The following is a 26,151-nucleotide window of genomic DNA, read 5'->3' as shown; positions in this document are numbered from 1 at the left end:
ATTGACATCACATGTGTATCTAAATAAGCGCCAAGTCATCCTCTGTGCCGCATGCACATGTGTTCACCGCTGCTGGTGTGATCCCTCTCTCTACCCTGGTCAGCGAAGACCTAATTGCTGAACGACTCGCCCTCGTAGATGCTGCAGAAATCTGTTCCAGACTAGCACAGGCTGCTTTCTCCCAAGCGATTATAATGGGACACGCATGATGTGTGACTGACACATCACTGTGCGTAGCTACATACCATCACAAACACGTCTAGCAATGTTCTCAGTGCTATACTAAGCCACATTGCTATCTAAAATAAGAACCAATTCGAACCCTCAGAAGTTGTATGGTGCCCATAAATACTTAACGTGCACTTTTGTAGGAGGTTTCGTGATGTGACATCTTGTATGCACGGAAGTTCTTGCCCTAAGAGAACATGTTTACGAAAATAGCTCAGAATAACGTCGAATGCATTCTTACTCACGATCCTAACATGGCACCCCATCCGTCACATGTTAATCTTCCTGCTTTCAACATACGCAAATGTTCTCACCACTATGTAGAGACTCCTATATCCCAGCAGAAGGGATGTCTTGTGAATGAATTGTGCATTATGATTGGCTCTTATCGAATTTATCCGCCGAATTACAAAAAAAAATGGCTCTGAGCACTATGGGACTTATCTTCTGAGGTTATCAGTCCCCTAGAACTTAGAACTACTTAAACCTAACGAACCTAAGGACATCACACACATCCATGCCCGAGGCAGGATTCGAACCTGCGACTGTAGTGGTCGCGCGGTTCCAGACTGTAGCGCCTAGAACCGCATAGCCACTCCGGCCGGCTCTGAGATTAAGGGAACACATGTATTTTCGCAAGGTTTGCCATAATATTATACCATTTTCGCGGTACTTCCTGATATCAAGCACACAGCAGTATCCTACTAATCGCTTGCGCAACATAATTTCGATGATATAGACTGGAAATTATTTCTCTACAAACCCCGAACTTTATCGAGGTGGAGCGTGATCTAGACCACTGAGTAACTAGGAACTTATCCCATCTACAAAAACCTTTACGTGAAAAAACTCGCCAAAAGAAAAGTAGAGTAAACTAATATGTCCACTCGCTAATACCAATGTCGGTGATGTAACAGATTCCAAATCATCCCTGTAAATTACAAAGTCAAATAATGTGTTTCTCATGTCTAGAGACCCAGCAAAAGTGTCCTCCACCTGCTAGATGTATACATCACAATCGATGTTCTCTCAACTTAATAAAGACGCGAAATGTGAAGAAGCAGTCAACTGAACAATTTACGTGGGAGGGAATAATGGTCCATCGCAAACACACCTCCATATTCAATCTTCTCAAATTTCCACGCGATCATGAAAACTATCCAATGCACACTAAGTATTAGTTCGCTACTCAGCTGTCTAGAACAAAATACAGTTAAGTCACCTACATTCCTACACTCCAACAGGCCTCTCCATTCGGACAGCTCCTATCGTTAATGGGAAACTTGGATCATCCCCACACAGGTCACCGGCGCTGCACGTCAAGCACGCACAGGTAGAATCACCAGCCTAAGAAATCAGTCACATATATATTTTATCCCTGTACTTACAACTACATCTCACGATCGCGGTCTCAGTTGAGTGACATTCGACAGTGAGCGAAGTATCGGAAATACACCCTGTTGACGGCTGTGGCTCTGGAAATAGAAATATCAGTACCATTCTTATTACTTGACATACTCTTCCCTTTGCTATCACAATACTCGACGTCAACTCCATACCTTCCTTATGAATGAGCACAAACACATTCTGAACACAAACACATACTTTATAAGCCTGATGCTCAAGGTGAGCCTATCACACGCCCCCCTACTACTAAGTATAATACTTCGTCGATAACTGATCGCTGGCGATACGAAATAATACTGACTGAAAATCAACTATGGATGGACATGCCTCATAAGTCTTTCTTGCGAGTGCCACCATCATGTCTTAGAAAGAGATGTTTAATCGTCTTACAAACCGCCAGATGTTAAAAAACCCAATAACTACTATATGTTACTGTCACAAGCGGTCTTGGTTCTACAGGTGCACGCAAGTATCCGTGTTAAAACTATACCGGGTTTCTAAATCCACGTATGGCAATATGTACGAATGAGGTGGTTCTTTTGTCCAGACAAATACCGAGACGGTGACCATAGGAGTGTATATTATCAGACCAACAGTCTGATTACACGTAACCTACAATGCAACCTCGTCACAAAATCGCTGAATTTTGAAAGTGATTCGGCTAAGGAACGTGGTATGAAAATGCTATTTGCAACCCTCTGACACCGTTGCCACTAGATATTTCTCCTGTATTGTAAAGTATTCTGTCTCGATAAAATGTCAGAGGTTCTGCGATATATCCACTGTGTAATAGGCGGTGACTGACTGAGAAGGATCACAAACACTAGTAGATAGGGTGCTGATTGAGGTCATAAGAAATGTACACTAGCTTTTCAGACGTCTAGTGTTACGGTATCTGCTAGAAATGATGTCTATGATATGGAATCAAGTCTTTCCATTCAACCACATACCTGCATTGGATCCTATGGAGAAGTCCTCTAATGACTACAATCACTAGTGAATCATATTTCTGGCACTGCTATATCTAGAAACGAGCCACCTTCATCGGAACTATCAGCTACAGTAAAATTCCAACATGGTTTTAGGTAGCCCTTATGCTTCTTGCAACTACCCCTCAGACTCTGGGCTACCGTCCCTGCAGCTTTGCATATGTGATTGTTCCAATGAAAGTCGGAACTAAGTAGAAGTTTAAGAAAGCTATATCTACCACCTTCTTCAACCGGTGTAGAAACAGGCGAAGCTGAGTTACTGCGACAGAACTGTGTTTTGACCATTCAACAGAAACGAAGCCTGATCCTGCAACATGAGGTAGTATAAAATACAGCACGGGAACTGGGGGAAGGTGTGGATTTTGCTACTGCATGGTGGTGATTCTCCAAACTACAGGCAGGTACTACAGACCCACATCCCTCAGGGTCCATTCACGTCTATCACTCTAACGTTCTATCATCATTGTTCTGTTCTATCCACCAGAGAAAAATTACGAACTATAAAAGCTCCACTAACTTCATCCAGTAGAGAACTCGGTAAGATTTTTACTGCATCCCTCCCCCCTATATATCGAAAACAAATATTGCATATGTGCCAGCCTCGAGCACATGTGACAGTCCTATTACATATACAGGTATTGATCCACTGCACAGACCAGTTTAAAGTTTCATCACCTATACTGTAGGAGGATGACCATATCCCACAGACTATACTGTAAGTTGCAAGAGACACTCCCTCGGACCCTGTGTCATAGTTTGAAACATGTTCTTTTTCTCTTCCGTAACATGCTTTGTACATTACCTTACATTTTGTTTTTCTGCCACAACTTTGAGGTCTGTGTCAGGTTCTAAACTGACTTTAACACATTCCGATCCATTGCCGCCGCCCGGGGTGGACGAGCGGTTCTAGGCGCTACAGTCTGGAACCGCGCGACCGCTACGGTCGCAGGTTCGAATCCTGCCTCGGGCATGGATGTGTGTGATGTCCTTAGGTTAGTTAGGTTTCAGCAGTTCTAAGTTCTAGGGGACTGATGACCTTAGAAGTTAAGTCCCATAGTGCTCAGAGCAATTTGAACCATTTTTGATCCATTGCCTCTCGCAGAAAACTAGGTTCAAAAAATGGTTCAAATGGCTCTGAGCACTATGGGACTTAACATCTATGGTCATCAGTCCCCTAGAACTTAGAACTACTTAAACCTAACTAACCTAAGGACAGCACACAACAACCAGTCATCACGAGGCAGAGAAAATCCCTGACCCATGCCGGGAATCGAACCTGGGAACCCGGGCGTGGGAAGCGAGAACGCTACCGCACGACCACGAGCTGCGGACGCAGAAAACTAGGCATCGCACGGTGTAAATCAAGTTATTATTGCACCTACCACAACATGCCACACAAACACTGCATGATTTTAAATAAAAGACAGTTACAACATAAGGAAACTGGGAGAGTTTGGCAGCGTTGTGGAGAGTTACCAAACCGCTGTCCGAAAGTGATTGACGATCTCTACATTTAAACTCATCTGCCACAGTAATGGAATAGCTGATAGTCCTGTGTTCCATTTCGACTGATTCCTCATATTGCAGTCATGTATATGATCACTGTTTCGGTGCTGTGAGTCCCCAGAAGATGGTGTCCCTCCACCAAAACTGTTTCTCCAACTCAAACAAGCAATGTCAGTCAATCATTGTGTGGGAACCAACAGCATACCTGTGGACAGATGGGATGCAAAGACACCCCTGATGTACTGAAATGATAAGCATTACAGTTCATTGTGTGCACAATTTTACCAATTTTACAGTAATTTCAACACTGACCAGTGATGTGACAAAATGTTTCCCAATTTCAGCATCATAGCTAAACCACCCTCTCCCCACTTTGCAAGTATCATTCCGAATGTGGATAGATGACTGTGCAGTATGTCCATGCATTGTTAATTCTCAAACACATCCATCAAAGTATATCAAACATCTATCTCTATGCTGATGGGGGTCACAGAGCATTCTCGCAGTCTTAGGGTAAAATTAGAGACTAAAAGACCCCCTCACACTGTCATTGACCAACCCACCCTGCAGCACCATTGCCGATATAATCTGCAATCAACCAGATGTAGACCACTATTTTCCATGTCTCGTGAATGAATGGAGCATGCCAATTCCTCGCCCATCCAAGTGCTCAAGATTTCTCGAGATGTGCCCATGTCGAGGAAGTTAGCATTCCTCATCGATGTATAGTAATAGATTTGAAAGTGTTGCGATGCAATAGCAGATGGTGAAAAAACAAGAAATAGGTGATTTTTATGCGCGATGGAGCTCCAGACTGATAGAGAACGAAGCATTTTTATGTAAATCAAACAAGCTATCAAATTTAAAGTATTATTCGAGAGTCTAGGATCAGTACCTGGAAGGTATTGGTAAGAGAGAACATAAACACACACACACACTGCTGAGGCTACAACGTTCTGCACTTAAAATGGGCTATAATCTTAGATCGCTTGCATTTACGACCTATCAGTCATATGGACTGTAGTTTTGTTAACATTCCAGTGTAATAAATATATTTCAAGTGCGTGACATACATCCTTCTTCCCGGTTTCTCTACGATAAACTATTTTATCGAACCGCAAAACGAAAAAACTACTTCCTTAAAACATTGGCTCTGTGTGATACGAGCAATATATAGCTTTTCAGAGATGTATATCGTCCACTGTTCACATCCAATCATGCTTCAGAAATTATACTGTGCCTGCATCAGCCCTATATAAACTTATGGTTAGTAACAGGGAATAATTCTTACAAGGAAACAGAGAAACGCTTAGCAGCAGCGTCTGACATGTGAAAATTACCATTCATTCCGCCACTAACTCTGTAAACAGCACATCTGTCATGAAAATGTATACATGAGGATTGCAGTGCCTCACAATCACCTACCGCTAACTTAGTTATAAAGCTGAAGTCTTGATTTTACACCCAAGATGCGACAGGGGGATGGAGTACATCACATAAATCATAGTTCATTTAGAGTAATGCGTCATGTTTCATCACACATGAGATGGAAGTCCTCTGATGACCGACAGATCTACTGTTAACGATTGCAAGTAGACAGTCCTTAAAATCACGTACAAAATATGTGGCTGTATATGAGTTGAACGTAGGCTATGACATGCGACCGATGCATCCTGACAGAACAGTGGAAAAATTGACCTACAGCCAATTCTCCCTCTCTAGAATGCATCATCAGTCTACCGTTAAATCGTACATTGTTACAGCCTCTAATTGTTTAAATAGATAGTGTATGCAAAATACTTATGTCCAGCACAGGTCGAGTCCTCTTCCCGCCATTTCCTAGGATGAGGTGGCAGGCTAATGACTTAGGTTAGTGGAGGTAGCACAACTGCCCTTGCATTCGCGCCATTTCTTCGGTTGGTAGAGGTAGCCTTGGTGGTTTGCATTGTCCTTATGGAATTTGAACTTGCCACCATTTTCTGGGGGAAGAGGGGGAGGGGATAGTGGGGTTAACAGTGGGTGAGAGGTTAATTAATTGATCAATTTTATTAAGTAATCAATCAAACTGGTAAGAGTGAGAGGAGCTATTTCAATAACTCAGACCTGAAAGTGTACCTGTAGCAGCGAGAGGGAGTGGGGTAGGGAGGATTGGGGTAGGGGGAGGCGGGGGGTAATGGGGATAAGTGCCTGTCAATCGAAAGGGAATGGGGGTTATATGGAAAACCACTTAACAATAGGTTAAGTACCTATCAATCAAAGGAGAACAATAGGTTAAGTACATTTCAATCAAATGAGAGCAATAGGTTTGCCCCTGAGTGCGTACCTTCACCTGATGTAGGCATCTTGCACTAACAAAAAGGACTTGCTTCTTCTTTGACCCCCTACTTCAGTGATATGGTTGTTGTTATCAAAATCGACAGCAAACCAACATCGACAACGATAGTTCAGGTATAGATGCCGACATCGCAACCTAAAGAGGAAGAGATAGAGAAAGTATGTGAGGATATTGAAAGAGTAATAAGTATGTAAAAGGAGATGAAAATCTAATAGTCATGGGGAACTGGAATGCAGTTGTAGAGGGAGGAGTAGAAGAGAATTTTAGGGGAGAATATGTGCTTGGCACAAGGAAAGAGAGAGGAGAAAGACTAATTGAGATCTGCAATAAATTTCAATTATTAACAGCAAATTCCCTGTTCAAGTATCACAAGAGGAGAAAGTATACTTGGAAAAGGCCAGGAGACATGGGAAGATTTCAGTTAGATTACATCATTGTCAGACAGAGATTCCCAAATCAGACAATAGATTGTAAGGTAAACTAGGAGCAGATATAGACTCAGATCACAATGTAGTAGTGATGACAAGTAGGTTGAAGTTTAAGAGATTAGACAGGAAGAATCAATATGCAAAGGAGTGGGATACAGAAGTACTAAGGAATGGCGAGATACGCTTGAACTTCACTAAAGCTATAGATACAGCGATAAGGAATAGCTCAGTGGTCAGTACAGTTGAAGAGGAATGGATACCTCTAAAAAGGGCTATCACAGAAGTTGGAAAGGAAAACATAGATACAAAGAAACCATGGGAAACAATAGAAATACTACAGCTGATCGATGAAAGAAGTATGTAGAAAAATGTTCAGGAAAATTCAGGAATACAGAAATACAAGTAGCTGAGGAATTAAGTAAAGAGCAAGTTCAGGCAAGGTAAGAGGCAATGGCTGCATGAAAAATGGAAAGAAATCGAAAAAGAAATTATTGTTGGAAGGCCTGATTCAGCATACAGGAAAATAAAAATAACCTTCGGTGCAATTAAAAGCAAGGGTGGTAACATTAAGTGCGTAACGGGAATTCCACTACTAAATGCAGGAGAGAGCGTGTAGGTGGAAAGAGTACATTGAAAGCCTGCATCAAGGGGACGATTTGTCTGATGTGGTGTAGGAAGAAACAGGAGTGGAATTAAAAGAGACAGGGGATCCAGTGTTAGAAACAGAATTTAAGAGATCTTTGTAGGACTTAAGATCAAATAAGTCAGAAGGGATAGATAACATTCCATCAGAATTTTTGAAAAATCATTGGGGGTAGTGGCAACAAAATGACTATTCAAGTTGGTATTTATAATGTATGAGTCTGGCGACATACTATCTGACTTTCGGAAAAATATCATTCATACAATTCGCAACACTGCAGGAGCTGACAAGGGCGAGAATTATCCCACAATCAGCTTAACAGCTCTTGCTGACAAGAATAATAAACACAAGAATGGAAAAGAAAATTGATGAGGTGTCAGATGACGATCAGTTTGGCCTTAGGAACGGTAAAGGCGCCAGAGAGACATTTGTGACATTGCGTTTGATAATGGAAGCAAGACTAAAGAAAAATCAGGACACGTTCATAGGATTTGTTGCACTGGAAAGAATGTTCGACAATGTAAAATGGTGCAAGGTGTTCGAAATTTTGAGAAGAATTTGGGTAAGCTGTAGGAAGTGACGGGAAATATACGATATGTACAAGAGCCAACATGTATTTATAAGAGTGGACGACCAAGAACGAAGTGTTTGGATTAAAAACTGTGAAAGACAGGGCTGCAGTCTTTGGCCCCTGCTGTTCAATATGTACATCGAAGAAGCAATGATGGGAATAAAAGAAAGGTTCAATGAGTGGAATAGCGGCCATGAAATTCATCTGATGAACTCGCTGGACCACATCTGGGACGCTGTTGACCACCGCCTAGTAATTTGCGAGAATTAAATTACTTGTGCAAAGACGTCCGCTACCACATACCTTCGGAAACCTACCAAGAACTTTTGGAATACAAATGGCTCAGAATCGCTGCTGTACTGCGTTCGAAAGTTGTACGAACAACGTACTATGCAGCTGGTCATAATGTTTTGCCTCATCAGTGTCCCATGGCTGTCAAAGACCATTCGTACTTATTTAGTTTATATTGAGTAAAAAGCGTTCGCAAAATCTATGACTTCATATGAAATGGTAATTCATGCTCATTGCTCCCTTCTGTGATGTCCCTTATGACTTACAAACTGCCCATTGAGCTATTTCAGCATCTAAAACATACATAACTAAATCACACTCATGAACAACAGTAAGCTCAGTAACCATCAATGTGTAACATTCACAATTAAAGAAACGATAGTTTAGTCTGCATAATGAATCTAGTTCAAGACTCATTTCATTCAAGAGGTACGTCAAGTACATTCCAAGATACTGAGATTGCAATACCTACACGAAAAGCTGTCAACACGTAATAAGTTACTCTGCGTTTATTGTGCATAGAACTAAGACCAATATTAAAGTACCGTTTATTTTAGACAGAAGCGTATATGTGGGTAAGATCGCATTAAAGATATATCCAGACGCGTACTAAGTAATGAAAAGGTTGGGGCACTGCCAAACGCATTCAATAAATGGTTATGCAAATGTAATCTCCCAACAATACTGTAAATAGATTTTCGTTAATTTCCGCCTGTCCGTGGCCACACATATTAGGATTCATGTCATAAAATTAATAAACCGGTACTTATCTGCTCAAGCCTCGTACCGCACGTTCGTGTAGTTGCATTGTTTCACTTTTTGCTGCTGGATCGCACCACACCTGGCTTTTAGCACCACTTACGATGTTTTGAAGGTGTGACTCAGAAGAATGATGACGTACGTCTCCAGAAGTAGCTATGAAGGGTGTACTTTATAAGCAAGAACAATGTACTAAAAGACGTGGAATATTAATTTGTGTGTATTTAAAAGACCTGCCTTTTTTTAACTCCACGAACAAAAGTGTTAATATGTCTTTTTTCTTCTACTGGTTAACACTTGAAGTACACTTACATGTACCTTAAATATTTTATAAAAATAAAAAAATACAAATTAAAACAATATAATTTAAAGTGTAATAACTATATCTAACAAAAATAAAGCAAATTATGAAAAAATTTTCCTTACTTATTTTACCACTGGAACTGAAGACTAGTGCCTGCATCGTATTAGCCATGTTCCGTAGCATGAAGTAAGCTGAACATTCAGAATCGATTTTTTACGAAATAGTAAACATAGTTGGTGAAGTACACAGGGCTACGACTCAAAAATCAACACAAACGATAACATTTGTTATTGTTTTATGTTCATACCCAACATTAACTGCAATATTACTCGAAGGTGTACCTTTCTCCTGAACGTGACAACTTCTGTGTGTTGTGTATCATTCCGTTTCCTTGTACTTTCGAATAATTAAAACATCTTCTCTTATTCAGATGTCACAAATTAACAACAATAATATTAACAGTGCTTTGAAGAATTTTTAGACTAAGGATAGGAATACTTCTTCAATCATTGATTGTATGAGGTTTCTCTACTGGACTGTAGATATGGCAGAAGAGCATGAACCTCATAACAGAGTAGAGACTATTAAAATAAATGCCACTTACAAGTTGCTGGAAATATAATTAAAAACTGAAGAAATGAAAAAGTTCGCTTTGGAGTGTAGAGATGCCAGGTTGACAGCAAAACTAATCATGTCGGTGATAGATATCTGCTTCTTTATCCCATGGTGAAGGATATAAACGGACCCCTTTATCGCTTCGACGAGGGTGACTAACAGATTCGGAAGTCTATTGTAATGTGCCTAATTTTGATTTCTGTATCTGGAAACAATGTAAGATTTTACTTTTATTGTTCTAAAAAATAAACCAAAAATGATACCAAATATCAGCTATATTAATTTTTACTCTTGGCTGTTGCCATCATCAAAAATTTAGTGAAACTGTGGTATTACGGACTATTTCCCTTTACTCCCTCCCGTGGTTTTTCAAAATATGATACCTAAACTCGAGAGAAAACTTTGGTAGTACCTGTAATTTCGAAATAAAATTTGGAATAGTCACCACCATATTACGACCAATGTACAGCTACATCCATACTTTAGTACCAATGACACAGCTCCGGATCTACAGAACTACAACTTGAACGCTGCAAATAACTGTTTAGAAGTGAACTTTCAGAGACCGAATCTCGCAGGTGAGTAGTAGATACGGCCAGGAATATTAAGTAGAGCATCAGCAAAGCACTGTAATAATAAAGTTCTGAACTGTTTTCATTACGCAATAAAGATTTGTTAAAAGTGGTTCCTAGAACATCTTCATAGCTAACCTATCATGGTTTGTGCTTACCACAGGAAGGAACCTGATTTTATTTATTGTACCAACAAGTAATTTTCAACTTCAGCGTGCTGGAATTAAAGGTGGGGGGGAGGGAAATGGTAACTACATTCCCCTCCATTCCGACATAGTGTGACACTTTAGACAGACGATTAAACAACAAACAGCAGGTGGCTCTGCTAACTAGATGACAAATTTTACCTTTCTTTTTTTTTCCCAATTTTAGAATTTCTGATGGAAGGTAATCTACCCCTTATGCCTTATTCGATCTTAAGTCCTCCAGAGCTATTTTAATTTATAATTCTAATACTGGATCCCCAACTTCTAAATCAATTCCTGTTTCTTCTTCTATCACATCAGACAAATCTTCTCCCTCATAGAGGCCTTCAATGTACTCTTTCCATCTATCCGCTCTCATCTTTCCATTTAACAGTGAAATTCCTGTTGTACCATTAATTTCAACACCCATGCTTTTAATGTCACCGAAGGTTGTTTTGACTTCCCTGTATGCTGAATCAGCCCTTCCGACAGTCATCTTTTCCGATTTCTTCACATTTATCATGCAGCCTTTTCGTCTTAGCTTCCCTGTCCTTGCTATTTACAACATTTCTCAGCGACTTGCATTTCTGTATTCCATATTTCTACAGGGAGTTAATTACTTTGTTTATGTTTTCCTACGAGAGAATAAGAGATTGGTATATGTGTTTTCATTTTTAGTGTTTAGTATGTTATGGTACATACAAATTGGTAATATCACGCTATTGTCAAAAATGTAAAGTAAATAACATCAATGAGCAGACGTGGTACGTAAGTTACCGTACATGTTCATAAGTCATGTACATTCTTTATGTTAATGAAAGAGCCGTTAATCAGTTTCACGAAAAGAGCAATACATGTGTTAACACGCACAACACAAAATATCTTGTAGCTGTATTGTTATTCATTGATTTATTGTATATTCCTACTGTGAATCTGTCTGTCGCAGATCGCTTTAGGAGAAAACATTTTCTTGATATGATGGGTTTAAATTTTGCACAAAATAAAAACTGTTATATCATTAGTTAACTGAATTCCTTATTTCCTAAGAATTACAAATGGCTCAGGTCTGTGCGGAAAGAAATTAAAAAGAGTTCCAGTTCGATTAACAGAATGAGAATAAGTAGGAAGAATGCAGCGCGTTCTGCTCTTAAATAATAAAAACCATAGACACACTGTACTATACAACATGGATGGATTTATACCGTCATTCATGAACGCATGAGAAATGTAAGTAACATGATAGTTTTTCTACATACAGATATTACAACGTCTTATAATTTTTTCAAAATTAGTACAGTTCGAATCATTTCCTATAACCTCATCAAGTACGGAAAGTCTAAATGTAATACGTATACAATTAGCGCTAATAATCAGTTTAAACTACCTTTGAAATGTTGGCTTAAATATTTGCTCGAGAGCAAAGTTATTTCAAAGAATGTAGTCAACAATACCGGCCTGCCGAGTCATCCAAATAGCTGACACATAAAACATGTCACTGGAACAGCGGTTTCACAGCGAATACATTCTGTTTGCTCTTCTGGGGCAAATGTTGACGAGAGCAATATCGCCCCTCACTCCCACCCCCCGACATGAGTAATGATAACGCTGTAGGGCACTTCAGGGCCAGTTCGTTAGTCAATGCTTTGCAGGGGCAATCCACACTAGTGAGTGGCTGTAAATGCACCTGATTGCAGCAGCCGAGAGAGAAACTGCGTCATCAGTCCGCTGTAAAGGCTGTATGGTAGGCAACATGTCGGTACGCAGCGGATGTGCATCGCGGGCAGGCGTATAAGCCAGGCGTTTGGAGTCAGGGCACGCGTTGCCATAATTACTGGTGTATCGACCACAGACCGACACACATGACGCACCTGCCTTCACACATGTACAACGGTGACCAGTCATGAGAATATTGCTCTCATCTCGTGTGATAAGGTCAGGACACTAGTAATAATTTTTGTAGAACCATCCTACAGGTGTGAATGAGAGACTGCAGCTGATCAGTAGCTCGTAGGAAAAGAATATCAACAGCCGTAACTATTCCTAAATTTTTTTATTGTGTAAGCAATCAATTTCAACGATACAGAAAGGTATTAAACTAGTTGCTTAAATCGTAATAAAATTTTAGGAAGCATTACGGCTGTTGGCATCTATAATCTATGAGAGACTAATAACAATGGACGACAAAAAAATACAATATCACGTAAATGCAAAGGTGCACACATTTAGAATACATTTACCCCAAAGGCTCCAAGCGGAATTTGGTGGAGGGTACTTCTGCTACATTTACCTTACTCGTACTTCCCCTGCCGCCCCCCTTCGCCCGCCCCCTTTCTTGTTCCATTTTCGTATGTCACATCGGAAGATTGCCGGAAAACCTCCGCCTTAGCTATAATTTCTCTGATTTTCTCTTTTTGGTCCTTTCGTGAGACGTCCTGGGGAGAACGTGATATGTTATCTGACTCTTCACTGGGCGTAGTCTCCTGCAAGATCACGAGAAACCTCTCCGTGATGCAAAACCCCTCTCTCGCAGAGTCTGACACAGGAGTTCAGTGAACGTCACCGCAGTGTATCGACTAAACGATCCCGTGATCAAACGCGCTGCGCTCCGTTGGATCTCTATGTTTTGCATGAGTCACAAACAGTAACTTTCCCGCTGATGAGCGGTACTCAAAAATCAGTCGAAAAATTGGTTTTATGCCGACATTCCTGTTAACATCACTTCAGATGGTTGCTCCTATATATTTTGCGCTAGCTGTTGATTGTGATGAATGGTAACCAATAGTTGATTGAACAATATATTCTGTTTGCTCGTCTGTGACCAAAGTTAATGAGCGCAATATTGCCCATCATGACTGGAGGACTAATAACACTGGGTGGCACTTCAGTCATTTATGCGCAACACGTTACATTTATTTACATTCTGGGTCAACTATAACTCCCTACACGAATTGTAGATCCTCTGCAATTCTATGTGTAATTCTCTACTGTCTTCTGGAGTTCCTACATTCATAGTCTGTGAACTGCGTATGGAGACTCCAACGGTATCCATTACATCATTCGACTACCTTGAAGTAATCCCGAAATTACTTTTAAATCTGTCCATTTTGTTTCGCTATGGGCACCGAGGTGAGTCCTCTCTTCGAGAAAGTACCAAATCATGTAACGAATCTGATCTGATAGTCGCTTCGTTTTGTTCTGTAAGGGGCGTTCAATAAATAATGCAGCACTTTTTTCTCACCCAATTTCTGTTTAAGAAATGCGTGATTTGTTGAGGGACATCGTGGAGTATTTCGGCTTCAGCCTCTGTACTGTCATGAAGTCCTGATCGGTGGCGGCACTATGCCAAGCCTTCAAAAGTGGCGTCTGTAACGGAGATGTGTTTCAAGTAGAAAGCTGTCGAGTTTCTTTTAGCGGAAAACCACAGCACTGAAGAAATTCATAGGCGCTTTCCAGAATGCCTACAAAGACCTGACTGTCAACTAAAGCACGGTGAGACATTTAGGGAGGCGTCCGTCATCATCGCAACAAAGTTGTGTAAAGCTGTCTGATCTCCCGTGTGAAGGTCGTACGCACACTGCTGTGACTCCTATAATGTTGGAATCTGCGGACAGTCTCAATCGAGGTGCACAACGGGACGTCTCTCTTAGTAGTGCTGAGACACTAGTCCACCTGTTGGGGTATTCAAGGGTGTGTGCCCGTTGAGTTTCTCGCCGACTAATGGAAGACATAAAGACTAACGAAGGCCCATCTGTGCGGAACTACTTATGCGTTAAGAGGCTGATCGTGATAAAGTTTTGTTGAACATCGTAATAGGCAATCAAAAATGGGTTCAGCGCTTTGAACCGGAAACAAAATGGCAATCCATAGAGTGGAGCTACACCGCCTCTCCTCCGAAGAGAAAGTTAAAGTCCGATATCTCAGCCGGTAGAATCTCGGCGGAGGTCTTCTGGGACTCTGAAGGGGTTATTCTGTTTGATGTCCCCCCTCATGGTGCAACGATTAACTCTGAAGTGTATTGTCCTACCCTCAGAAAACTGAAGGAACATCAGCTTTTTCATAGGCACAAAAACGAAAACGAACTACGTCTTTACAACAATGACAGGTCTTACACAGTCTTCGTACCCCAGAGGATCTCAGGAAACTTTGTTGGACTGTTCGTTCTCATCCACCCAACAGCCCGCATCTTGCACCTTCTGACATTCATCTGTTTGGCCCAGTGAAGGATGCAGCCCGCGGCAAGCAGTACGTGGAAGATGGGAAGGGTATTGATCCTAAAAGACGTTGGTTCCGACGTCGACCAGTAAATAGTACAGTGTTGACATGCAGACGATCCGAGTCAGTTGGCGTAAGGCCGTTGTAGCCAAAAGATTGGATAATAATATGGTGTATTGAAATCCTGAATAAAACCAACCTGCTGTCAAAAAAATGGGCTGCGTTACTTATTGAACGCCGCTGGTACAAACAACATTACAGAACTGTGTCGCATGTCATCTGGAAGTAGAAGAACACGCCATGTTTTCAGTTCTGTGGATCTCAAGTGGAAACAGAACTATCTGAGTTTCACAACGTCTCTGTTTTATTAACCCACGTTGATTTTTGTAGAGGAGATTTCAGTTCTCCGAAAAACTCGAAATACGTGAGCATAAAACATGTTTCATAGTTCTACTGAGACATGCACCGACTCACATCGATGACTTCCGACTGCGACCAGAGACCTTGTCATCACGTCGTACTGAGCGGTTGTAGTTGCTTTTTTATTACTTCAGTAGTTGGTATGAAATTAATGCCGTTTTAGGTACATCACTGAAAGCCGCCGAAACCTTTAATATGATGGAACTAGTATCGACAGTTTAAGTCATCCCGTGGTAGGCTTTAAAGATAACGTAAAGTGTGGCTGCAGCATCATTAAATTTAAGCAACTTTTGATGGTTCACATAAAAACACCTTTCTTCCAAGCTGTTGGGCACAATCTAAAGAATAATTAAATGAACGGTTATATTTCACGTGCGGTATTCTGTCTCATAGCGAGGTATCAGAATGTGTAAAGCTGGGAAATAATGTTTTCGAATACTTTCTTCCCCTTGCTATAGCATTAAAAGCATGTAAGAACGGCCTGGTCTTAGCGGTGTTCGAATAGTCTCTAAAATGCTGCCATTTCCAGTTCAACAATTGAAATCTCATTAAGTTTCTAACAGTTTTGCAGTACTGGATGTGTCTGTGTCCAACAAAAGCTACCGAACTATTAACACATGTATTAAGAGCTATACGAAACGAATCGATGGGGACAGCACTATAATCCAAATATTTTTGGTTGATGCGAATCAAATTAGATATTGACTAGCTCTCAGTTCTTAAAAATTATTCCGCTAGCTCTCAGTTCTTAAAAATTATTCGTGTTCGACTGTGAAGAACGACATTTCCCGTAATTTCCCCGAATCTTTCAAAGCGATTTCATATCGTATATCCAATCCCTGATTGTGCTCCTTCTGGAATGAGCTACTCATCAATGTTTATCCCATTCTCCTTCGAATTAGCAATAATTATATTATTGGGCCACATTGCATACCTTTCACGATTGACTAAGTTTTATTGCAATGGTTCTAATCTTGAGTGTTTTTCGTGTACAGCAGCACTTCATACAGACAAAATACATGTTATGCGCAACATAGCTTTCTGAAGTGCTATACTATCGTTTCTTTCCAAGGTGTTGATACAGTGAAATGGAAAATAGTAGAGTCCTTATGGCATATACTCACTTCATCATCTCTTTCGTATGCCAATTACAAAATAAAATGGCTGTAAGAAATAACACTACTCATGAATAGATATTTTTACTGTAAGAGTTCTGTAACTGACAGATCCGTTTTCGTTCATACACTTATACCGCTTAACACTGAGCCCGACAGCACGGAAATATTTTTCCCAACGCCTGGTTATCCGTATTTAAACTTTTGTGGTTTGGAAGCAGTTGGACTTACGTAGCTTTTTACAGCACTTGACAAATCATTTGACCAATTTTGTGCAGCGTGAGTAAGGCCGAATCAACAATTTATGTTAATTGCATATTGTAAGGTGCAGGTAGCCGCAAAACGCGTGGTAAATTCTGCGCTGCCTCGCTCTTTCCACAGTCCAAACGAATGCATACACTCGTTGCAAAGGAAAGGCGGTTGAAAATGAAAGTACATGATTGGTAAAAGTGGACTCTATTTGGATATTACATTGCGAGACACAGTTATAGATTCGTGCGCGCTGCTTCGCGGTCACGGCCACTCTCCCCTCACAGCCAGTTTCATATGTCCATTTTGTGGACGACCGGGCAGAAAAAGTTCTTACCTGCAGCGAGCGTCCAGTAGCTGCTGCGCTCTTGTGGCACGTTGCACCAATACAGAACGTACGGAATCCGACGTTCCGTTAAAGACAGTGTTGTATGACCTGTGCGTCTGCCAATGAAGAACCAATAAAGCGCATATATATATTTGACTTCGTTGTAACGTTCTAGAACCCTCATTCATCAGTAAATCAGATCTTGTGCATTATCTAGTAATTTGTTTGGAATTTGTTTGTATATTTTGCTAGTTCCTATTGGAATATTCCAGTCATCGTCGCGATCGCTGAACGAAAAATCACTTCTCACAGGTGATCAACTGCCGCAGATGACTAGTAACTTTGAAGTAATGACTAAATCTGTTTTCCCCTTGATGGAGCAATATGCGACACGTTGAAGACAGGAAATTATTTCCCGTCAAAATTGTTCTTCGTTGTTGAATCACTATGACAAAAAATAATGCGAAATTATACTTTTTGGATAACAGTATTAACAACTCTACCTGGTCAAAAATTCCTACCTTCGTTCACTTTCAGAACAGAAATTAACACTACTGTCATGAAACTTCAAGCAGAGCGGCATTAAATAATACCACGTGTCCGTAGTCGAATTACCTATTACTAGGCTGTTAGCTTTCAAATAAGGCTACTATGAATGCATCATGCGTGGGTGATATATCTGTACGGTAGATAGCATTTATGTTATACCCATTAATCCTCAAGTATTTATCTTTTGTATAAAATGGCTCTGAGCACTATGCGACTTAACTTCTGAGGTCATCAGTCGCCTAGAACTTAGAACTAATTAAACCTAACTAACAGAAGGACATCACACACGTCCATGCCCGAGGCAGGATTCGAACCTGCGACCGGAGCTGTCCCTCGGCTCCAGACTGCAGCGCCTAGAACCGCACGGCCACTCTTGCCGGCTATCTTTTGTATAAACTTTGTTTTGGTAAAAATTCTTTATCATACAACAACAATATTAAATAAACATATTACTTAATAAACTGTGTTTCCGTCTCAGCATTAAAATAAGAAATCGTAATCAGAGAAAAGCTCGTAATCTTTTCTGCTAAATAAACCGTTATGACGGAGCAGCATTAACTCTGTGTGGTAAATGTTCTGATTCACTTACTTGCTTTTAAATCTCCTGAACGCAGTTGCACCAGAATTCTGCTGTCTGTCCGGCACATTTGATTTTTGCTTGTAGAGCATTGTATTCCGATGTAATATTTATCTTTTTCTACTGCTGATACTGAGGATTCGGAGACGGTCGGTTTAAAGCTGCCTGCGACAACGCTAGGTATTACAGCTCGCTGCTGGGACAAGAACTTCGAAATATTCCGGTGTTATTAAATGGCAAGAGCACGAAAATTGGGGTTTGCCATAGTCACAAAAGTTTTTCTGAGACCTTCTCACTACATCTCTTGCTGATAAATATCCGAGAGGTTCCGATGGATGACAGTACCCTATATTAGCAATGAATGAAGCACGTGATCTTGATTCTTTACAAGAAGTTTCTAAATACACTACTCTGGTCATTGTATGCATACGATAGAGATGAGTCTAAAAGGAGTGCCATTGGCACGCTGGCAATTGATCTGATTTAATTTGATTAATGCAGGGAGACAGAAACAACAATGGGGTTAGCCCACTGTTTCCCGCGTCGAAACTGAATTCCTTGTACGATTTCAGTGGTTCAAATGATTCAAATGGCTCTGAGCACTATGCGACTTAACTGCGGAGGTCATCAGTCGCCTAGAACTTAGAACTAATTAAACCTAACTAACCTAAGGACATCACACACATCCATGCCCGAGGCAGGATTCGAACCTGCGACCGTAGCGATCGCTCGGCTCCAGACTGTAGCGCCGAGAACAGCACGGCCACTCCGGCCGGCTACGATTTCAGTCCTTGTGATTCTAGTATAGCTAATCGGTGCCCTTAGGAACTAGTAGGGAACCCTTTACTGGTTGCCTATTAGACACGATTTCTTCAGGACACTAATATTCTATGCTTTTGCCCTCCAGAGCTTCTCATTGGGAGATTAGACGTTGTACGGACTGAACCTTTTAACAACATGCTCTACACTTAGGGGCTTTTTCCTGTGTACTCGTCATGTGTAGATGTTTCTTAAAGTTTCTATGAACAGCCGTGAGTCCTACCTTGAGTTCAGTCTGTATCCTGTTCAAGCTAGCACAACAGAGCTTCTCTTAAAACACGGCTTCGGCATCATTAGCTTCTGATGATCTTGTTTTTTGGACCGTGATTGAATGTTCTACGAGCTCATTCCACACAGATACCTAGTGAACAGGCTCCGGTCAAATAAATAGAGTCGTCGCAACTGGCTTGGCCAGTCTATCAGCTTGTTCATTGCCACTAATTCTTAAAACACCAGGGACTCAAAGTAGGTTTTCCCTGCTACTTTCCCCTAGTTTACCAAGGGCTTCATGACATTATCCAGAGAACTTTGATCTCGTTGCAGGCGACCACAGGGATTTCAGTGCTGCTTGGATGTCTGAATAAACTTAGATGCTATATTCTCCTCCGCACACACTCTGACAGCGGATATTTCCGCCTGGAGTACTGTGGCCATCTTTCCTAGTATACGCTGCAACGCGTATACTCCGACACCAGCTCTTTCATCTGTCTTCGACCTGTCAGTAAAGTAGACAATGCCTCCTGATCGGTATCGTGGTTCATTTTGCCACCTCTCCCTTCCTGAAATCAAATGGCTCTAAGTACTATGGATCTTAACATCTGTGGTCATCTGTCCCCTCAACTACTCAAACCTAGCAAACCTAAGGACATCTCACACATCCATGCCCGAGGCAGGATTCGATCCTGCAGCCGTAGTAGCAGCGCGGTTCTGGACTGAAGCGCCTAGAACCGCTTGGTCACAAGGTCCGGCTCTCCTTTCTTCCAGTTGTTACATTTAAGGGTTTATTGTAGCACCTGCAAATGCTTGTAAGGTCATCCGGCATTTCCCCGATTACTCCTATATTCATCACACTCACTTCATTGGTGTGAGATTCTAGATATCCTAAAGAACTCCAGCTATTTCTAGTTTTTAACTTTTATGCCCATCCCGCTGCCTCCATTGCAGCCCAGAAGTGTAACAGGCGACACGTCCAACATGACCTCCATCCGATCAATGGGAGATCTGCTGATAACAGTTATTACGGTTAAGCAAGCCAATCTCTGCACCAAATTAGCCACCTTATGTTCTCCTTTGTTCCACCATACTGCAGCTCCATAAATTATTATGGGTCTTGTTACAGTAGTATATACTGCTAAGGCTAGCATCGAACAACAAAGATGAAGGAGCTCTTGGAGCGACAGGTATTTGACGAATGGAGTGGCCTGTCCATTCTCCTGACTTACATCCCATCGAGTACGTGTGGGATGCGTTGGGAGGACGTATTGCAGCACGCACACGGGCACCAACGACCATCCAGCTGTCAATCGTACTTATGGAGGAATGGAACAACGTAGCACAAGAATTTCTTATCAACATCATGGGCAGCATGGGGACACGTTGTAGAGCATGTAATACCGTCATTGGAGATCACACCACATTGCCTGCTTTTTATAATATCCAGAAGACCATTATAATTCGCGGTGACGTCAGTATAAATATTGTCTTTGAATGAAAGAGTCATTTCTGTTCTCCTCACTGCGTATTTCTCTCAGTTACCTTCTATACTTTTCAGTACCAGTTCTTTCTATACTTGGTCCACGTCCCATCGAAGTATGATACTTGGCTATGTCACATCATGCGGAAGGATATTAGAGGTGTCAAATATAGTTCTATAAGCAACTCAGTGAGTACGATTGGTGTACAAGTTATTCGATGCTATATTTGAAAAATACTTTCGGCGCGACTCAAGTGCTGGCAAAAAAATGTTAAGTATAGCCTACCTGCGATACGGCGGTCGGCTCCTGTTTGGACAACGGAGTGATTCTTAGGGCGGCTGTCACAACAGCAGCCGATCGAGCACCATCTCTGCTGTGGCAGAAGCCACTATCAATGGCGCCAGCGGCACTGGCGAGGTTGTGAACGGCGGCCTGCCTGAAAGGCGATAACGGCTCTCTCTTCCGTAGTGGCTGACAACGACGTCGACACGGCCGTCGCCGCACCGGCTTCAAGAGCAGCAGCATCGGTGCTGATGCGGTAGGCTCCAACACCTACCGACTACTATCCGTGACATGACCTAATTACAAAGTGTCTAACAAGCACTACGGTTTAATGACACGGAAACTGATACACCATTGAAGAATTGCGGTCTCAAGGTACGTTACTGTTTATAACATTACTGATACAACCTGCAACACACTGACAGGATCACACTTTGGGAGGTGCTCACTGATTTTTTTTCTTACGACTGGTAGTATACATCTTTCGAACTATCTGGGGCATACAGCTGCTAAAGTTATGTGAACTAGTAACAATTGATCATTTCTGTCCTTGTCGAACATACTAGTAAATTCTCTTACCAGATATCCCACCTTTCAGATATTTAATTCGTCATCAACAGAAAGTGCAGTGGCCAACAACAAAGGGATCATCTGAGCACTGAATTTGAGAGCGAGAATTCTCAATCTGACACTGCGCAGCCTAACCGTTAACCTGGTACATGCCTATGGAGACGACTACTCGATCTGTAAAAGTAATTTGCACCTTTCTGATTTATACTATTGACTAAGATTACATTGGGACTGGAAAACTTGGTAATTTAAAAAGGAGCATTTGTTAACATCTTCTTTAACAACTGACAATGAATTAAACAACTGTATTATGGAAACTTACTACACGAAGCTGTCCTGTACAAATTGGTATCAGGGTGAAAACTGACGGGAAGAAAGATCGGCATGAGCTGAATTCTGTACGTTATCGAAATGGATGTTCCAATAGGGTGGAATTATCTGCGCAAGATTGAGGTATGCTCATTTAAAGAAATTATGGAAGCTAACAGATGGTACTTACACATTAGCAGAGAGTATTAAAGAGAAAGTATGAGTCAATCGTGGAGTGCCAGTTAAAACTGAACTAATAAAAGCTTCAGTGGATAATAGCAGAATGGACCATTGAACAGTCTCGCTTTTCTAAACGATTAAACTAATCATATTCGTAAATTGAAGGTATGGTTGTACACTGACTCATCATGCGCGTATTCACAATTCACACTCAATATATAACCGAACTATCCTGAATGACACAGATTACACCAGTGTCTAAACTCTTCATTAAACTCGCGTACAATTATATGTATATTCTTACCATTGCATGGCCGAGCGGTTCTAGGCGCTTTAGTCCGGAACAGCGCTGCTGCTACGGTCGCAAGTTCGAATCCTGCCTCGGGCATGGATGTGTGTGGTGTCCTTAGGTTAGTTAGGCTTAAGTAGTTCTAAGTCTAGAGGACTGATGACATCAGATGTTAAGTCCCATAGTACTTAGAGCCATTTGAACCATTTTACCATTGCACCTCGCAGACTGAAACAGCTCCACCTGACACTAACTTCTGTAGTCTTCTATCATCCATCTGCTGCGTCTGACAAAGAAGTGATTTATGCAGCACCGACATTGCTCTCTATTAATCCTTATTTCTGTTAGTCTTCATAATCTCAATTGCTCACTTTCTGCGACAGAATGGCAATCTGAATTACACTGCAGTTTTGAGTAACCATTCCCCTGTCACGTTTTCCTGCATCATGGTGTACTCCAATCAGAGACCGACAAAAGCGTGTAGGATTCCACCTTCTTGGTGCCCTTCTGCAGACAGAAAACTACCAGAAGCTTGTAGGAGCTTCTGCCGAGAAATCCGAAGAGATAATGAAACGCCTCGCCTCAAAATTTGGTGGGAAGGACCGTTTCTCCACCAGTGTACGCTCTAAGAGTCATGTAGGCCACACAGGACTCTGACGCTGGATATTCCAAGCCTCGCTCTACTAAGAGAGAGCAGAAATACGTCCCTGAACCCAGCTTAATTTATATTCTCATTCAATGCAGTCAACAAGCAACAGAGTAGAAATTGCTGATCAGAATGAGCACTTACTTCGGAACAGAATAAAAGGCAGATTATGCAGACACTACCTTTGGTCACCGATATTACCCGATAGAATTAAAGCAAGGAAAAATTTATTAATTTAATTGGTTCTACCACTAATCAATGGTAAAGCTACAGAAACAACGTACATCTTTCAGCTTTTGCGCCATCTGTTGGCTAATGGCGGCAGTGTTGGCTGATGGCAGCTCCTCGTCATCCTCATCATCATCTTCATTGTCGAGATTCGGACAATCCCTGAGGGTCATGCCATTTCTTATTATCTCTTTCGAGACCTTCTTTTCCGAGTGTTATGAGTTTCATGGCTTGTAATAATCGCCACCCTGGCAATCTCTCGACATAATCATTCCATTTAATTCTGTATTCACCTACTACACCCTTTACTGATTCAATTTTTTTTCTAATATGTAAATTTTTATTTTATCTGATGTTCATCCTTCAACAGATCTTAGGAATCTCATTTTATTTGCTTGAAATTTCATTCACTGCCATTTGCTATCTACGTGTCACGGTTGTAGAGAAGAATAAAAACTGCCAGAATTTTATTAAATTTCATTTTAGTATCTTTCTTCGCCTTATTTTTTAAATTTGTGCTCAGAGTGCCACATGTATATTGAAAAGTTCCAAGCCTTTTTATATTTTCATTTTGATTTTCTAGTTTACTTCTTTGATTTTCAATAAAATTAAATATTTTTACTTGTTCTATGTTCTTGTTTCAAAGATAAATTATTCTTAAACGTTGTACTTCTTTAAAACCCGTTACCTTTGTCCTATCAATAGAGATATTCACTTTCTTGACACAGTAAGCTGACTTGTAGACAGTGGTTTTGCAGTTGATCATTATCACATATAACTAATTGGTCATAAGCGAGTAAGTAAATGTTTATTTACGTTTCGCGTGATTTTTTAATCCAGGACGAACTAATAATTTCCACATTCTCAAGAGATCACCAATATACACATAACCGCGAAGATCAAAATTGTGGTAAATAACGCGCCTGTTTTCAAGGATAAAGACGCCTGCGGATGCCATGTGCAAGCCAAGCCTATAGAAATCAGTGTGAAGCAGTAGTCTGCAATTACAGTAGCAGACACCAGTAACCAACTAAATTGGTTCTAATATGTTTTATGAGTGGCAGTGTGTACTGAAATACGTAAGGTAATTTTAAAACGGCCCGATTCAAGGCACCATTTGTTGTCGATCCGACGTCGATCTGACGATTACATACTGTGATTCTGTTTTCTTTGGTGTTCTTGTGGATAGAAATTTGTTTAATTGTGTCTGTAGAAAACATACTCGTATATGTACGTTAACAGTTTGACAAGTACTACTGATTTTACGGTTGTGTATTCACAGATAAACGGAATTATTGGCTCCCGTTTGAGAATTCCTCTGTAGACCTTCTCTGATGTTCACAGCTGTCGCAATGTCGTTGTCGGTCATACAGAAGCGAGACGAATTTCTGCATCATAGACACCCAAGAGAAATCAGTTATTCATGAAGATTCTTCGTGTACTTATATCATCGTGTGGTGCTTGCACGCAGACCGATTTTACTGATTTGGCATACTTCGTTGAAGGCGAAGTTACGCATATACACCAAGCCAGCTGTCAGTCACGGTATTGGGAAGCGTAATATCGCTTGAACAGTAATCCGGAAATTGGAAGCTTGCGAAGGCAAATACTTTCCTGTGCCGATGTTACGACACGTTAATTTTTAATATTAACGAAAGTTGTAAACAGTAAATATCAAGGACCTACTGTAATGCTTCTGAATAGATGCATTTTAATTTTATGATTTTCACATACATACAGTCTAGAACAACATCGCGCTGCCAAAGCCATACTACAGTCTCACCAGTTTTCAGCAGACCTAAGTTAGTCAGATGGCACACTAGTTCGATAAAGGACACAATAACAACGTTTCTATTATTATTTACCTGCCTCCATAGCCGAGGTTGCTAAGGCACGTCTTATGCGGTGGCGCTCGATTCGCTTACAAGACGCCTCAAATCCTAGGTGGTGGATGAAATTTTCACTGCCAGTAGCTGACCGCCAAAGGGAAGAACGGTGGCACAAAGTTCCCGGTCGCCAGCCATAGCACTAATGTCCTGGACTAAATTTCACACCTCTCCGCAGTCTCCTACGAAGTGAGGGTATGTGACCCGTCCGTCGCATGGGGACGTTATGCTCGGAGAGACTTTTAGCTGTCTTCGAGAGCAGTAGGCTCTGTGCTAACAATCGGGTTTCATCCTCTCCCGTCTCTCATCATCATCAGCATCATCATACAACACTAACAACACATCCATTACACTCACCTACACACCGCAAATACACATAGAAGACACCTGTCGTTCATGTCCGCTAGAGTATGGGGCAATGTGCGAAGGTGAATTAAACCATCTCCGGTTCAACGGCTTGAACTAACCCTTGGGGGGCGGGGGGGGGGGGGGGGGGGTTCTTAGGCACGAATACCACACGGCTTTACCGCTTTAGTATTTTGTATTTCTGCTTTATATCTCAACAGAATAGAAACAGTCGTTACCGTCCACGGTATATGTAAACAATGAAGTGGATCATTTCAAAATATTCGCAAGCATCTCGTGGGTCAAGCTATTGTATATGGGGTAGCCTCAGTGCCAGAAAATTACTGCTGAATCCAGAGCGACATGTAGAGAATAAATGCTTGTTGCACTACAGTCAGTTAGCCCGCAAACAAAAAGATTTACCGCAGTACATATTAATATGCAGAGAGACCCATAAATGTTTGATTACTCGAATGTAACAACCGAAAAGTATCTGGAAGTATGCATGCCGAGCTTCTTAAAGGGGATTGGCCACATCAAACTAATTTAGAAAGTAAGACTATTCAACGAATAGTTTCGACTATATTAACAATATCCTTTCAACAAAGATGGAAATGAGT

Source organism: Schistocerca americana, chromosome 3 (genome assembly GCF_021461395.2).
Source record: "Schistocerca americana isolate TAMUIC-IGC-003095 chromosome 3, iqSchAmer2.1, whole genome shotgun sequence".
Lineage (NCBI taxonomy): Eukaryota > Metazoa > Arthropoda > Insecta > Orthoptera > Acrididae > Schistocerca > Schistocerca americana.
The sequence above is the reverse complement of the archived record's forward strand: the minus strand, read 5'-3'. Positions refer to the sequence as shown.